Source organism: Phyllobates terribilis, unplaced genomic scaffold, assembly GCF_046119375.1.
Source record: "Phyllobates terribilis strain yellow unplaced genomic scaffold, ASM4611937v1 Scaffold_587__1_contigs__length_1013667, whole genome shotgun sequence".
Lineage (NCBI taxonomy): Eukaryota > Metazoa > Chordata > Amphibia > Anura > Dendrobatidae > Phyllobates > Phyllobates terribilis.
The window spans coordinates 976,757-992,889 of NW_027363347.1; the positions used below are offsets into that span (position 1 = coordinate 976,757).

General features: G+C 43.1%; 8 non-coding genes across 8 annotated transcripts; all 8 read right to left on the reverse strand.

Moving 5' to 3' along the window:
* Positions 1 to 1,456: 1,456 nt before the first annotated feature.
* LOC141233413 (U2 spliceosomal RNA) lies at positions 1,457 to 1,647 on the reverse strand. The gene has a single exon (XR_012299513.1). It is a non-coding gene; the product is annotated as a U2 spliceosomal RNA (small nuclear RNA).
* A 1,115-nt stretch (positions 1,648 to 2,762) lies between these two features.
* LOC141233410 (U2 spliceosomal RNA) lies at positions 2,763 to 2,952 on the reverse strand. The gene has a single exon (XR_012299510.1). It is a non-coding gene; the product is annotated as a U2 spliceosomal RNA (small nuclear RNA).
* A 1,115-nt stretch (positions 2,953 to 4,067) lies between these two features.
* Positions 4,068 to 4,258, reverse strand: LOC141233424 (U2 spliceosomal RNA). The gene has a single exon (XR_012299520.1). It is a non-coding gene; the product is annotated as a U2 spliceosomal RNA (small nuclear RNA).
* Positions 4,259 to 5,373: 1,115 nt separating this feature from the next.
* Positions 5,374 to 5,564, reverse strand: LOC141233427 (U2 spliceosomal RNA). The gene has a single exon (XR_012299521.1). It is a non-coding gene; the product is annotated as a U2 spliceosomal RNA (small nuclear RNA).
* Positions 5,565 to 6,679: 1,115 nt separating this feature from the next.
* Positions 6,680 to 6,870, reverse strand: LOC141233428 (U2 spliceosomal RNA). The gene has a single exon (XR_012299522.1). It is a non-coding gene; the product is annotated as a U2 spliceosomal RNA (small nuclear RNA).
* Positions 6,871 to 7,988: 1,118 nt separating this feature from the next.
* Positions 7,989 to 8,179, reverse strand: LOC141233403 (U2 spliceosomal RNA). The gene has a single exon (XR_012299503.1). It is a non-coding gene; the product is annotated as a U2 spliceosomal RNA (small nuclear RNA).
* Positions 8,180 to 9,294: 1,115 nt separating this feature from the next.
* LOC141233404 (U2 spliceosomal RNA) lies at positions 9,295 to 9,485 on the reverse strand. Its single transcript, XR_012299504.1, has one exon. It is a non-coding gene; the product is annotated as a U2 spliceosomal RNA (small nuclear RNA).
* A 1,115-nt stretch (positions 9,486 to 10,600) lies between these two features.
* On the reverse strand, positions 10,601 to 10,789 carry LOC141233415 (U2 spliceosomal RNA). Its single transcript, XR_012299515.1, has one exon. It is a non-coding gene; the product is annotated as a U2 spliceosomal RNA (small nuclear RNA).
* Positions 10,790 to 16,133: the final 5,344 nt, after the last annotated feature.

The window sequence follows — 16,133 nt, forward strand, 5'->3', positions numbered from 1 at the left end:
TCCGAGCCACCCGCCGTGAAGTGAACTCGGATAGAGTTTTTTAGCCTCGCATAAAGAGGCACGAGGTTAGGGTCAACCTCCATGGAAAAACGCAACAAGGTTGCAAATTGCAGCCGCTTTCAATCTGCGCTCCCAGTGTTCTTGCAGCGAAAAACACCTGGAAGCTGGGGGATCGCAACTCGTTACCCTGGGACTAAGCCCTCTCCCTAATAGCAGCAAGCAGGCTAAGTCCACCAAAGTGGACGATCCTGCCAGGCCAAGGAGAGGGGTACCCGAGTGCCCTTCAACCACAATCTCCTGCAATAAAGCACTTGATCTTAGCCAAAAGGCCGAGAAGCGATAACCAGAATTGGTTTCAAACTACGGAGCCACCCAAGGATCCTGAAAAGTCCATTTGTGGAGATGAGCTCCTGGACTCCCGTTAAGAAGACATGTTGTCAACCTCTAGATCCCTTACATGCCTGCACTTTTCAGCTTGCTGCTGCTGCAATCCACGCGTTTTAGATCTGCATAACTCCACCTCTTTAAACACAGCACCTTCACCCCCTGCTGTTCCCACCCGCCTCAACACCGTTGGAAGGGAGGAGAACCAATTAAGGCGGGGGGTGGGGTGGAACGAGCAGCTGTCTACCCTTAGCAGGAGGGCTCCTGATTACATACCTCTCCTGCTGCTGCTGCTGCTGGCTGTCCAGCAGCAGACTGAAGGTGGCTGCTGCTGTGCACAGGTATATAAAGGCTCAGAGCCTATTATGACACGCGCAGCCAGCGTTCCATTGCCACATTCCATCTACTGCAGGCAGGATACCTGGCTGGCTGAATGTCGCTGAGAAGCTCACAGAGACCGCCATAAGCAACAGTTTAACAGAATGCCACAGACTAATCAACCAAACTTTTTGGGTTGGGTTCTCTTTTATAGTCTGCAGGCATTAAATGAAAGAAGTCAGTGTTCCAGCAGAAGGAGACAACGTTTCAGAAAAGGCATTGTAGCAAACCAAAAAAGAAATTTTAAGCGCAGCAGAGTAACCAGCGCACATACCTGTTAGCTCAGGTGAGTTTAAAAGGCTGCTGTTGATAACAAGGGCATTTGCTAAATAGATGGTGTGTGTGCAACAATATACTGAAAGGTCAATTATATTGTGCAGCTTATCTCACCACCTGTAGTTATTTAGGTGAAAGCTCCAAAATGCTTGCCTAATATGTCTGTTTATCCAAAAGGAAGTAAAAAGGGAGAGCTAGAAAGATAGCATTGCATCACATTACATGGCAATGCAATGCACAGTTGCTGAAGTTGAACCAAAATGAGCTTGTAATCTGGCTTCTGCAACTTTGAACATGAAAAATCCAATGAGGAGAAGAAAAGCAAAGCCAAAGAGTCCATCCCAAAATCCGACAAACAAGCAAAATGAACAAAAAACATTGAATTCAATTCTTTCTGATTTTAGAAACTGCATTAAAGAAGGGGTGCACCGGTCCTGGAGATACTGCAATACCAGGTCAATGCGTGGAGTGGACAGAGCAAGCTCTTTTTCCATCTCCCTGTTCTAAAAATCCATTTAATATATGGTCCCCAGATAGGGGACGTATCAGATATTAAACTGATAAGAACAGATACTACACTTGATCTTAGCCAAAAGGCCGAGAAGCGATAACCAGAATTGGTTTCAAACTACGGAGCCACCCAAGGATCCTGAAAAGTCCATTTGTGGAGATGAGCTCCTGGACTCCCGTTAAGAAGACATGTTGTCAACCTCTAGATCCCTTACATGCCTGCACTTTTCGGCTTGCTGCTGCTGCAATCCACGCGTTTTAGATCTGCATAACTCCACCTCTTTAAACACAGCACCTTCACCCCCTGCTGTTCCCACCCGCCTCAACACCGTTGGAAGGGAGGAGAACCAATTAAGGCGGGGGGTGGGGTGGAACGAGCAGCTGTCTACCCTTAGCAGGAGGGCTCCTGATTACATACCTCTCCTGCTGCTGCTGCTGCTGGCTGTCCAGCAGCAGACTGAAGGTGGCTGCTGCTGTGCACAGGTATATAAAGGCTCAGAGCCTATTATGACACGCGCAGCCAGCGTTCCATTGCCACATTCCATCTACTGCAGGCAGGATACCTGGCTGGCTGAATGTCGCTGAGAAGCTCACAGAGACCGCCATAAGCAACAGTTTAACAGAATGCCACAGACTAATCAACCAAACTTTTTGGGTTGGGTTCTCTTTTATAGTCTGCAGGCATTAAATGAAAGAAGTCAGTGTTCCAGCAGAAGGAGACAACGTTTCAGAAAAGGCATTGTAGCAAACCAAAAAAGAAATTTTAAGCGCAGCAGAGTAACCAGCGCACATACCTGTTAGCTCAGGTGAGTTTAAAAGGCTGCTGTTGATAACAAGGGCATTTGCTAAATAGATGGTGTGTGTGCAACAATATACTGAAAGGTCAATTATATTGTGCAGCTTATCTCACCACCTGTAGTTATTTAGGTGAAAGCTCCAAAATGCTTGCCTAATATGTCTGTTTATCCAAAAGGAAGTAAAAAGGGAGAGCTAGAAAGATAGCATTGCATCACATTACATGGCAATGCAATGCACAGTTGCTGAAGTTGAACCAAAATGAGCTTGTAATCTGGCTTCTGCAACTTTGAACATGAAAAATCCAATGAGGAGAAGAAAAGCAAAGCCAAAGAGTCCATACCAAAATCCGACAAACAAGCAAAATGAACAAAAAACATTGAATTCAATTCTTTCTGATTTTAGAAACTGCATTAAAGAAGGGGTGCACCGGTCCTGGAGATACTGCAATACCAGGTCAATGCGTGGAGTGGACAGAGCAAGCTCTTTTTCCATCTCCCTGTTCTAAAAATCCATTTAATATATGGTCCCCAGATGGGGACGTATCAGATATTAAACTGATAAGAACAGATACTACACTTGATCTTAGCCAAAAGGCCGAGAAGCGATAACCAGAATTGGTTTCAAACTACGGAGCCACCCAAGGATCCTGAAAAGTCCATTTGTGGAGATGAGCTCCTGGACTCCCGTTAAGAAGACATGTTGTCAACCTCTAGATCCCTTACATGCCTGCACTTTTCGGCTTGCTGCTGCTGCAATCCACGCGTTTTAGATCTGCATAACTCCACCTCTTTAAACACAGCACCTTCACCCCCTGCTGTTCCCACCCGCCTCAACACCGTTGGAAGGGAGGAGAACCAATTAAGGCGGGGGGTGGGGTGGAACGAGCAGCTGTCTACCCTTAGCAGGAGGGCTCCTGATTACATACCTCTCCTGCTGCTGCTGCTGCTGGCTGTCCAGCAGCAGACTGAAGGTGGCTGCTGCTGTGCACAGGTATATAAAGGCTCAGAGCCTATTATGACACGCGCAGCCAGCGTTCCATTGCCACATTCCATCTACTGCAGGCAGGATACCTGGCTGGCTGAATGTCGCTGAGAAGCTCACAGAGACCGCCATAAGCAACAGTTTAACAGAATGCCACAGACTAATCAACCAAACTTTTTGGGTTGGGTTCTCTTTTATAGTCTGCAGGCATTAAATGAAAGAAGTCAGTGTTCCAGCAGAAGGAGACAACGTTTCAGAAAAGGCATTGTAGCAAACCAAAAAAGAAATTTTAAGCGCAGCAGAGTAACCAGCGCACATACCTGTTAGCTCAGGTGAGTTTAAAAGGCTGCTGTTGATAACAAGGGCATTTGCTAAATAGATGGTGTGTGTGCAACAATATACTGAAAGGTCAATTATATTGTGCAGCTTATCTCACCACCTGTAGTTATTTAGGTGAAAGCTCCAAAATGCTTGCCTAATATGTCTGTTTATCCAAAAGGAAGTAAAAAGGGAGAGCTAGAAAGATAGCATTGCATCACATTACATGGCAATGCAATGCACAGTTGCTGAAGTTGAACCAAAATGAGCTTGTAATCTGGCTTCTGCAACTTTGAACATGAAAAATCCAATGAGGAGAAGAAAAGCAAAGCCAAAGAGTCCATCCCAAAATCCGACAAACAAGCAAAATGAACAAAAAACATTGAATTCAATTCTTTCTGATTTTAGAAACTGCATTAAAGAAGGGGTGCACCGGTCCTGGAGATACTGCAATACCAGGTCAATGCGTGGAGTGGACAGAGCAAGCTCTTTTTCCATCTCCCTGTTCTAAAAATCCATTTAATATATGGTCCCCAGATAGGGGACGTATCAGATATTAAACTGATAAGAACAGATACTACACTTGATCTTAGCCAAAAGGCCGAGAAGCGATAACCAGAATTGGTTTCAAACTACGGAGCCACCCAAGGATCCTGAAAAGTCCATTTGTGGAGATGAGCTCCTGGACTCCCGTTAAGAAGACATGTTGTCAACCTCTAGATCCCTTACATGCCTGCACTTTTCGGCTTGCTGCTGCTGCAATCCACGCGTTTTAGATCTGCATAACTCCACCTCTTTAAACACAGCACCTTCACCCCCTGCTGTTCCCACCCGCCTCAACACCGTTGGAAGGGAGGAGAACCAATTAAGGCGGGGGGTGGGGTGGAACGAGCAGCTGTCTACCCTTAGCAGGAGGGCTCCTGATTACATACCTCTCCTGCTGCTGCTGCTGCTGGCTGTCCAGCAGCAGACTGAAGGTGGCTGCTGCTGTGCACAGGTATATAAAGGCTCAGAGCCTATTATGACACGCACAGCCAGCGTTCCATTGCCACATTCCATCTACTGCAGGCAGGATACCTGGCTGGCTGAATGTCGCTGAGAAGCTCACAGAGACCGCCATAAGCAACAGTTTAACAGAATGCCACAGACTAATCAACCAAACTTTTTGGGTTGGGTTCTCTTTTATAGTCTGCAGGCATTAAATGAAAGAAGTCAGTGTTCCAGCAGAAGGAGACAACGTTTCAGAAAAGGCATTGTAGCAAACCAAAAAAGAAATTTTAAGCGCAGCAGAGTAACCAGCGCACATACCTGTTAGCTCAGGTGAGTTTAAAAGGCTGCTGTTGATAACAAGGGCATTTGCTAAATAGATGGTGTGTGTGCAACAATATACTGAAAGGTCAATTATATTGTGCAGCTTATCTCACCACCTGTAGTTATTTAGGTGAAAGCTCCAAAATGCTTGCCTAATATGTCTGTTTATCCAAAAGGAAGTAAAAAGGGAGAGCTAGAAAGATAGCATTGCATCACATTACATGGCAATGCAATGCACAGTTGCTGAAGTTGAACCAAAATGAGCTTGTAATCTGGCTTCTGCAACTTTGAACATGAAAAATCCAATGAGGAGAAGAAAAGCAAAGCCAAAGAGTCCATCCCAAAATCCGACAAACAAGCAAAATGAACAAAAAACATTGAATTCAATTCTTTCTGATTTTAGAAACTGCATTAAAGAAGGGGTGCACCGGTCCTGGAGATACTGCAATACCAGGTCAATGCGTGGAGTGGACAGAGCAAGCTCTTTTTCCATCTCCCTGTTCTAAAAATCCATTTAATATATGGTCCCCAGATAGGGGACGTATCAGATATTAAACTGATAAGAACAGATACTACACTTGATCTTAGCCAAAAGGCCGAGAAGCGATAACCAGAATTGGTTTCAAACTACGGAGCCACCCAAGGATCCTGAAAAGTCCATTTGTGGAGATGAGCTCCTGGACTCCCGTTAAGAAGACATGTTGTCAACCTCTAGATCCCTTACATGCCTGCACTTTTCGGCTTGCTGCTGCTGCAATCCACGCGTTTTAGATCTGCATAACTCCACCTCTTTAAACACAGCACCTTCACCCCCTGCTGTTCCCACCCGCCTCAACACCGTTGGAAGGGAGGAGAACCAATTAAGGCGGGGGGTGGGGTGGAACGAGCAGCTGTCTACCCTTAGCAGGAGGGCTCCTGATTACATACCTCTCCTGCTGCTGCTGCTGCTGGCTGTCCAGCAGCAGACTGAAGGTGGCTGCTGCTGTGCACAGGTATATAAAGGCTCAGAGCCTATTATGACACGCGCAGCCAGCGTTCCATTGCCACATTCCATCTACTGCAGGCAGGATACCTGGCTGGCTGAATGTCGCTGAGAAGCTCACAGAGACCGCCATAAGCAACAGTTTAACAGAATGCCACAGACTAATCAACCAAACTTTTTGGGTTGGGTTCTCTTTTATAGTCTGCAGGCATTAAATGAAAGAAGTCAGTGTTCCAGCAGAAGGAGACAACGTTTCAGAAAAGGCATTGTAGCAAACCAAAAAAGAAATTTTAAGCGCAGCAGAGTAACCAGCGCACATACCTGTTAGCTCAGGTGAGTTTAAAAGGCTGCTGTTGATAACAAGGGCATTTGCTAAATAGATGGTGTGTGTGCAACAATATACTGAAAGGTCAATTATATTGTGCAGCTTATCTCACCACCTGTAGTTATTTAGGTGAAAGCTCCAAAATGCTTGCCTAATATGTCTGTTTATCCAAAAGGAAGTAAAAAGGGAGAGCTAGAAAGATAGCATTGCATCACATTACATGGCAATGCAATGCACAGTTGCTGAAGTTGAACCAAAATGAGCTTGTAATCTGGCTTCTGCAACTTTGAACATGAAAAATCCAATGAGGAGAAGAAAAGCAAAGCCAAAGAGTCCATCCCAAAATCCGACAAACAAGCAAAATGAACAAAAAACATTGAATTCAATTCTTTCTGATTTTAGAAACTGCATTAAAGAAGGGGTGCACCGGTCCTGGAGATACTGCAATACCAGGTCAATGCGTGGAGTGGACAGAGCAAGCTCTTTTTCCATCTCCCTGTTCTAAAAATCCATTTAATATATGGTCCCCAGATAGGGGACGTATCAGATATTAAACTGATAAGAACAGATACTACACTTGATCTTAGCCAAAAGGCCGAGAAGCGATAACCAGAATTGGTTTCAAACTACGGAGCCACCCAAGGATCCTGAAAAGTCCATTTGTGGAGATGAGCTCCTGGACTCCCGTTAAGAAGACATGTTGTCAACCTCTAGATCCCTTACATGCCTGCACTTTTCGGCTTGCTGCTGCTGCAATCCACGCGTTTTAGATCTGCATAACTCCACCTCTTTAAACACAGCACCTTCACCCCCTGCTGTTCCCACCCGCCTCAACACCGTTGGAAGGGAGGAGAACCAATTAAGGCGGGGGGTGGGGTGGAACGAGCAGCTGTCTACCCTTAGCAGGAGGGCTCCTGATTACATACCTCTCCTGCTGCTGCTGCTGCTGCTGGCTGTCCAGCAGCAGACTGAAGGTGGCTGCTGCTGTGCACAGGTATATAAAGGCTCAGAGCCTATTATGACACGCGCAGCCAGCGTTCCATTGCCACATTCCATCTACTGCAGGCAGGATACCTGGCTGGCTGAATGTCGCTGAGAAGCTCACAGAGACCGCCATAAGCAACAGTTTAACAGAATGCCACAGACTAATCAACCAAACTTTTTGGGTTGGGTTCTCTTTTATAGTCTGCAGGCATTAAATGAAAGAAGTCAGTGTTCCAGCAGAAGGAGACAACGTTTCAGAAAAGGCATTGTAGCAAACCAAAAAAGAAATTTTAAGCGCAGCAGAGTAACCAGCGCACATACCTGTTAGCTCAGGTGAGTTTAAAAGGCTGCTGTTGATAACAAGGGCATTTGCTAAATAGATGGTGTGTGTGCAACAATATACTGAAAGGTCAATTATATTGTGCAGCTTATCTCACCACCTGTAGTTATTTAGGTGAAAGCTCCAAAATGCTTGCCTAATATGTCTGTTTATCCCAAAGGAAGTAAAAAGGGAGAGCTAGAAAGATAGCATTGCATCACATTACATGGCAATGCAATGCACAGTTGCTGAAGTTGAACCAAAATGAGCTTGTAATCTGGCTTCTGCAACTTTGAACATGAAAAATCCAATGAGGAGAAGAAAAGCAAAGCCAAAGAGTCCATCCCAAAATCCGACAAACAAGCAAAATGAACAAAAAACATTGAATTCAATTCTTTCTGATTTTAGAAACTGCATTAAAGAAGGGGTGCACCGGTCCTGGAGATACTGCAATACCAGGTCAATGCGTGGAGTGGACAGAGCAAGCTCTTTTTCCATCTCCCTGTTCTAAAAATCCATTTAATATATGGTCCCCAGATAGGGGACGTATCAGATATTAAACTGATAAGAACAGATACTACACTTGATCTTAGCCAAAAGGCCGAGAAGCGATAACCAGAATTGGTTTCAAACTACGGAGCCACCCAAGGATCCTGAAAAGTCCATTTGTGGAGATGAGCTCCTGGACTCCCGTTAAGAAGACATGTTGTCAACCTCTAGATCCCTTACATGCCTGCACTTTTCGGCTTGCTGCTGCTGCAATCCACGCGTTTTAGATCTGCATAACTCCACCTCTTTAAACACAGCACCTTCACCCCCTGCTGTTCCCACCCGCCTCAACACCGTTGGAAGGGAGGAGAACCAATTAAGGCGGGGGGTGGGGTGGAACGAGCAGCTGTCTACCCTTAGCAGGAGGGCTCCTGATTACATACCTCTCCTGCTGCTGCTGCTGCTGGCTGTCCAGCAGCAGACTGAAGGTGGCTGCTGCTGTGCACAGGTATATAAAGGCTCAGAGCCTATTATGACACGCGCAGCCAGCGTTCCATTGCCACATTCCATCTACTGCAGGCAGGATACCTGGCTGGCTGAATGTCGCTGAGAAGCTCACAGAGACCGCCATAAGCAACAGTTTAACAGAATGCCACAGACTAATCAACCAAACTTTTTGGGTTGGGTTCTCTTTTATAGTCTGCAGGCATTAAATGAAAGAAGTCAGTGTTCCAGCAGAAGGAGACAACGTTTCAGAAAAGGCATTGTAGCAAACCAAAAAAGAAATTTTAAGCGCAGCAGAGTAACCAGCGCACATACCTGTTAGCTCAGGTGAGTTTAAAAGGCTGCTGTTGATAACAAGGGCATTTGCTAAATAGATGGTGTGTGTGCAACAATATACTGAAAGGTCAATTATATTGTGCAGCTTATCTCACCACCTGTAGTTATTTAGGTGAAAGCTCCAAAATGCTTGCCTAATATGTCTGTTTATCCAAAAGGAAGTAAAAAGGGAGAGCTAGAAAGATAGCATTGCATCACATTACATGGCAATGCAATGCACAGTTGCTGAAGTTGAACCAAAATGAGCTTGTAATCTGGCTTCTGCAACTTTGAACATGAAAAATCCAATGAGGAGAAGAAAAGCAAAGCCAAAGAGTCCATCCCAAAATCCGACAAACAAGCAAAATGAACAAAAAACATTGAATTCAATTCTTTCTGATTTTAGAAACTGCATTAAAGAAGGGGTGCACCGGTCCTGGAGATACTGCAATACCAGGTCAATGCGTGGAGTGGACAGAGCAAGCTCTTTTTCCATCTCCCTGTTCTAAAAATCCATTTAATATATGGTCCCCAGATAGGGGACGTATCAGATATTAAACTGATAAGAACAGATACTACACTTGATCTTAGCCAAAAGGCCGAGAAGCGATAACCAGAATTGGTTTCAAACTACGGAGCCACCCAAGGATCCTGAAAAGTCCATTTGTGGAGATGAGCTCCTGGACTCCCGTTAAGAAGACATGTTGTCAACCTCTAGATCCCTTACATGCCTGCACTTTTCGGCTTGCTGCTGCTGCAATCCACGTGTTTTAGATCTGCATAACTCCACCTCTTTAAACACAGCACCTTCACCCCCTGCTGTTCCCACCCGCCTCAACACCGTTGGAAGGGAGGAGAACCAATTAAGGCGGGGGGTGGGGTGGAACGAGCAGCTGTCTACCCTTAGCAGGAGGGCTCCTGATTACATACCTCTCCTGCTGCTGCTGCTGCTGGCTGTCCAGCAGCAGACTGAAGGTGGCTGCTGCTGTGCACAGGTATATAAAGGCTCAGAGCCTATTATGACACGCGCAGCCAGCGTTCCATTGCCACATTCCATCTACTGCAGGCAGGATACCTGGCTGGCTGAATGTCGCTGAGAAGCTCACAGAGACCGCCATAAGCAACAGTTTAACAGAATGCCACAGACTAATCAACCAAACTTTTTGGGTTGGGTTCTCTTTTATAGTCTGCAGGCATTAAATGAAAGAAGTCAGTGTTCCAGCAGAAGGAGACAACGTTTCAGAAAAGGCATTGTAGCAAACCAAAAAAGAAATTTTAAGCGCAGCAGAGTAACCAGCGCACATACCTGTTAGCTCAGGTGAGTTTAAAAGGCTGCTGTTGATAACAAGGGCATTTGCTAAATAGATGGTGTGTGTGCAACAATATACTGAAAGGTCAATTATATTGTGCAGCTTATCTCACCACCTGTAGTTATTTAGGTGAAAGCTCCAAAATGCTTGCCTAATATGTCTGTTTATCCAAAAGGAAGTAAAAAGGGAGAGCTAGAAAGATAGCATTGCATCACATTACATGGCAATGCAATGCACAGTTGCTGAAGTTGAACCAAAATGAGCTTGTAATCTGGCTTCTGCAACTTTGAACATGAAAAATCCAATGAGGAGAAGAAAAGCAAAGCCAAAGAGTCCATCCCAAAATCCGACAAACAAGCAAAATGAACAAAAAACACTGAATTCAATTCTTTCTGATTTTAGAAACTGCATTAAAGAAGGGGTGCACCGGTCCTGGAGATACTGCAATACCAGGTCAATGCGTGGAGTGGACAGAGCAAGCTCTTTTTCCATCTCCCTGTTCTAAAAATCCATTTAATATATGGTCCCCAGATAGGGGACGTATCAGATATTAAACTGATAAGAACAGATTTTTTTTTTGACTTGGAATGTACCCAAACATAGGTACACCCGTTTATTGGATAAAACTTAATTACAATACATTAGATATGAACATAAAATCATTACATTTTAAAATGCATTCGTACATAAATTGATTTCAGTTCAATAAGGCAGTAAAATTACATTAAAATACAGACAATGTGTTTAGATTGCTGTGTTCCATTCTTTTACCAGCCATTGTTTTGATAAAATTACATTTCTCTTTTTATCCAATAAATAATACATATACATTTCACTAAAAGCCAACTCTAAAACATCTTTCACAGATAAAACATCGTGTTTAAAAAGAAGGATGTTCCTGGCCTTCCATAGAGCTTCTTTGATGGTACTGATTGTCTTCCATGCGATGATCCTCTTGCTGGCGTTGGGGCACTCCACACGACCAAATAAGACAGTTTCAAAAGTAAGATCCTTAATGTTTGTCATTTTTTGAAGCAAAGGAAATATTGTAGTCCATGTTTGTCGTGCAAAGTGACAAGTCCATAAAACATGTAAAACAGTCTCATCTCCGAGGCATCTTTGTCTTGGACATCTGGCAGTTCTCACGAGTCCTCTTCGGTGTTGGAATGCCCGACATGGAAGACAATCATGCACACAGCTCCAGGCCAGGTCCTTCTGGGAATTAAAAAGATAGGGTTCATTAATAACTTTCCATATGTCAGTACATTTATTATCATTAAAATTCCCAATCTGTACAATTGATTCCTTTTGTTTGAAACCATTTAAAATCATCTTGCTATCTCTTAAGTCTTCTGCACTTTTCCCTTTTAAGTCATACGTGTTTACAATAGTTCCTAAAATCTTATAGCTTTCTGGTGTATTAAGAGCATATGGGGAACTTAAAACTGTTTCAAACCATCCATGACGTTTCATAAAATAACCTGTGTTAAAACGGATGAAATATGACCAATAACTATTTTTCGACAGTGCATTAAAACATAAAACAAAAAATCTTATTAAAACAAAAGCTCTAAAATCGGGGAAATCTTTACCGCCTTTCTCTTTAGGCTTGACCACTAACTCTCTTTTCAATTTCTCCATCTTGGAGCTCCAGAAAAAAGTGAAACAAGCTTTGATTATTTTCGTAAAGGTATGTGTGGGGGGGGGAAACACCAAACTTAAGTACAATAACAAAGGCACAATTACCATTTTTATAACTAGTACCTTCCCTTCCATTGTTAATTTCCTCAACCTCCACATACATAGTTTTTGATTTACCTTTTGTGCCACAAGATCCCAGCTTTCTTTACCTTTGTTTGTTTCGTTAAAAATCACACCTAGAATCTTTACAGAGTCACATTCAGGAACCGGTACATCATTTAAAATCATATTCCCCACATTTAAAATACAGCTTTTGTTAAAATTTACTTTAAAACCAGATCCACCACAGAAGTATTCCACTTGCCGTAGTGTTTTCCGGATAGACAGGTCATCTTTACATGTTATGGCTACATCATCCATATATCCAGTAACTTTTGCTTCTAGCCCTCCCCCACCTGGCAAATGGACGCCTCGGATTTGCTTGTCTCTCCTTAAGACACTGAGTAGGGGTTCAAGGGCACAAATAAATAACAAGGGGGACAGAGGGCAACCTTGTTTTACACCAGAATTTAAAAACACATCACTTGTCTTAAAACCATTTACTAAAACCTTACTAGTGCAACCATGATAAAATGCTTTGAGAGAGCATAAAAAACCTTCTGGTATACCCATTTTAGCTAAAACATTAAAAAGGAATTGGTGTGACACTCTATCAAATGCTTTTTCAAAGTCGAGAGACAGGACTGCCAGCTTACTTCCCCTCGACTTTGTGTCATCTATTACATCTTTGATTAGATTCAAATTTTCCCAAACACTCCTTCCTGGTATGCCACACACTTGGTTTGGGTGGATTATGTTACCTATTACCTTTTTAAGTCTATTTGCACAAATTTTTGCCATTATTTTGTAATCACAATTTAGAAGGGTGATAGGTCTCCAATTTCTTAGTTGCGTTTTGTCTTCCTTTTTGTATATAAGGGAGACCTCACCTTTCTTCCAGGAGTTCGGTAGGGTTTTTGTATTAAAAACCTCGTTAAAAACATAAAATAAATCCTCCTGTAAAATATCATAAAAAACCTTATAAAATTCTATGGGTATACCATCAGGCCCCGGTACTTTACCAGACTTAAAGCTTCTTATGGTCTCAGATATCTCATCTTCAGTTAGACTCTGTAATAAAACATCTTGTGAGACAGGGTCTAAAACAGTTGTAATTTCATCCAAAGTACTTTTCATAAAATGGTCATCAACAGATTTTGTGTTAAAAAGCTCGGAATAAAATTCATGCACTTTAGCTAAAATACCCTCTATGTCTTGTTTACCTTCCATTGATTCAATAAAAACACGATTTTTCACCATACATTTAAAAAAATATCGTGAACAGGTTTCATTATTTTCAACATGTTGGACCTTTGCATGGAAAATTAACTCTTTACCTCTCTGTTCTAAGGTATGCTGAATTTCACTTTTTAAGTCACTAATTTCTTTATCTACTTCAATCTCATGGCTCTTCAATTTATATAAGGTCTCCAATCTAGTGTTGAGTTGGCAATAAAATTCTCTTTTCTCTTTAGCTTTCTGGACCCCAACCTTCATAAAAAAATCTCTTATGTTCTTTTTCATCTTTTCCCACCACCTACTTATAGGGATATGGGGGTCTCTTATTCTTTTAAAATGTAAATAAAATTCAGTAAAATCAGATAAAACTTGGGGGTCTTCTAAAAGGGAAATGTTTAACTTCCAGGTACCTTTTCCTTTTTTCTTAAAATCATTACATTTCACATAAAAGGATAAAAGTTTGTGATCAGAAAAAACATTAGATAAAAGCTCACATTTAAAAGGCAATACATTTTTAGAGCAGAAAATAAAATCAATCCTGGAGCTACAATTCACGTTGCTCCAGGTTACCCATTCCTCTGCAGGCAAGTCTTTATTACACTCCTTAAAAACATCTGTTAAATTAAAATCTTGTATGACATTTTTTAACATAAAAGACGTTTTATCATAATTCCTACTTGTGGAGCTTGAGAACCTTTTTTCTCCACCTAAAATGCAATTAAAATCTCCTGATAAAATAAGAGGGACAGAATCATTAATAAATAAGGGTAACATATTCAACATATCAGCTCTTTCTTGCTTATCTGTGGCTCCATAAAAGTTTAAAAATTGCCATTTAAAACCATCAATAAAAGCTTTTACTAATAAAATTCTACCTGGTAAAACCTCTTGAACAGAGTCAATAAAAACATTCCCTTTAAAAAGAATGGCGACCCCTGCTGACCTGGACCCGTTTGATCCTGACCATACTGAGGGTCCATGTGCCCAATCAGTCTCATATTCTGTATAATTTAAACTGTGTGGGATGCAGCATTCCTGTAAAAAGAAAACTGTAGCTGTTAGAGAGGATAAAAAATCAAAGAGAGCAACTCTTCTGGTCTTAGTTTTCAACCCTCTAGCGTTAAGAGAAAAACCGCTAATCCCTGCCATAAGAGAAAAAAAGGAAATTTAGCATTCTTTCAAACTCTTACCTCAGCTGGTTTATATTTCTATTCCAGGAGATGAGGGATCATTGATCGTCAACAGAGAGCCCGTCACGGAGGACTCCTCATCTGTTAGTGTCCCAGACCGTAGACCTCCCAGGATATACTCTTGTTCCATTCTGTCCAACTCTGCTTGGTCGTATTGCCTGCCTCTTTGCTCACGAACCCCCATTTGGACCCCTATCGAGGCACCATCTGGGGGAATCGTATCGAGCACATGCGTCTCAGACGTTGACCACTTATTTTCAGGAGTTTCCAGGATCACTGAGTCAGCCATCTCCATCTCCCCCTCCATTTCTGAAGGGGGTGGGACATTGGCAACCTCCTCACCCTGTAAAGGCACCGTTTGAGGTTTCCCACTTCCATCCGGGGGTTCCGGTGGGGGTACTTCCTTAGGTGCCCTATCCACTCCGTGCAACCTGCGTTTTTTTGGCCCAGACTGTTCGCGCCCTTGAGTATTCCCAGGAGGATTCGAAGGTGAGGATTGGCCTGTAGCACCCACCCTCGGTCCCTCCGCAGGGGTTTCTGTTTGTGGGTTACCACGCCGTTCCCTCTTTTGCTTCGAGTTTCCAACAGTACACCATGGCTCACCATCCTCGGTCGGTATTTCCATACTCTCCCCCTCATTCTCCTCCGCGGGCTTGTCCGAACCAGCCGAGGGTTGGTCAGGGGGTGAGGGCTTTTCTGGTTCAGGGGGTGAAGGTCTCTCTGTTTGCCCAGCTTGAGCTCTCTTTGAGGTATTCCTAAAAGGACAATGAGAAAAAGCATGACCTCTGGAAACACAGTTGCTACAAAAAATTCCAGTTGTACAATTTTCAGTTTTATGGTCTTTGCTCCCACAGGCTACACAAGTAATGTCACAGTTAGAATGGCCGTATTTTTTGCATTTCCTACAGAATGCCAGCATCCCATTAAAAAAGAGGTCACCATTCGTGTTTCCAATTCTAAAACGTGCTGGGGGAAGTCTTATGCCCCCCGGGCTTGAAGGGTCCTTAATACATGTCACCGTAAATTTCCACTTACACGCCCAAACTCCGCACTCATTCATAACTTTTCCATGGCTTACCACTTTGCTGAAATAATTGGATAAAAATGAAATAACATCGCTTTCTTTTGTATAAGGAGAGTAAATTTTAACAATTACAGTTTTTATCACATCTAATTCATGTTCGACAATTTTAACACCTTTAAAGATTGGCTTTCTCTGGTAAATTATATCAGGATCATTCATTTTACGGCAAAAATCTTGGTGGATACCTTTTTCAGTGAATGTGACATCGTATACACCACGCTTCGGGTAGTCTTGGATTGCAAGGATCTCGGATTTCTGGATTGAAAAAAATTTCACAAGAAGATCATCCACAATAAAACGTAAACCTCTGTTATCTTTACCTCCCTCATGGAAGTAAAACCGCACCGTATGCCGTAACCGGGCATAGGTCGGAATTTCACCTGGATCTGAATCCATGGTGAAACAAGGATTTCCGCAACAGGAAAACGGGGATTTCCGCAACCAATAATGGGGGATTTCCGCAACTAAGGAGTCGCTGAACAATCCTAGGACTGTACAGCTGGGATCGCAACCCGTTGCCCAGGGACTAAGCCCACCTCATTATAGCAGCAAGGGCCTAAGCCCCACTACAAGAGTGGGACCCGAACCCAAGGCCAAGAGGCGGGGTACCCCAGGCACCTTCCAACTACAACCAATGCCAGTAAAACCAACACTAGATCGCAGCCATAAGGCCGAGAAGCGATAACCAGAATTGGT